This window comes from Kogia breviceps, chromosome 3 (genome assembly GCF_026419965.1).
Source record: "Kogia breviceps isolate mKogBre1 chromosome 3, mKogBre1 haplotype 1, whole genome shotgun sequence".
Classification (NCBI taxonomy): Eukaryota; Metazoa; Chordata; class Mammalia; order Artiodactyla; family Physeteridae; genus Kogia; species Kogia breviceps.
This window is the reverse complement of record NC_081312.1, coordinates 65,190,331-65,190,562: the sequence shown is the minus strand read 5'-3', so window position 1 is coordinate 65,190,562 and position 232 is coordinate 65,190,331.

Genomic DNA, 232 nt, shown 5'->3' with positions numbered 1-232 from the left:
AGGTCCAGCCCCTGAGCAGGCCGACTCCGCGCGTCACGGGCCCCGCCCAGGCTCCGCCCCAGGACCGCCTCCGGGACAGCCCTCCCCCCCGGCCCGTCACCCCGCAGGGTTTACCCCTTGCCCAAGGAGCCCGGCGAGCCCGGCGCCAGCCTCCCTTGTTTGTGACCAGGAGAGGGGCTGGAGAACAGACGGCATTTTTAGAATGCTATCGATTTGCATATCGTTTTGCATA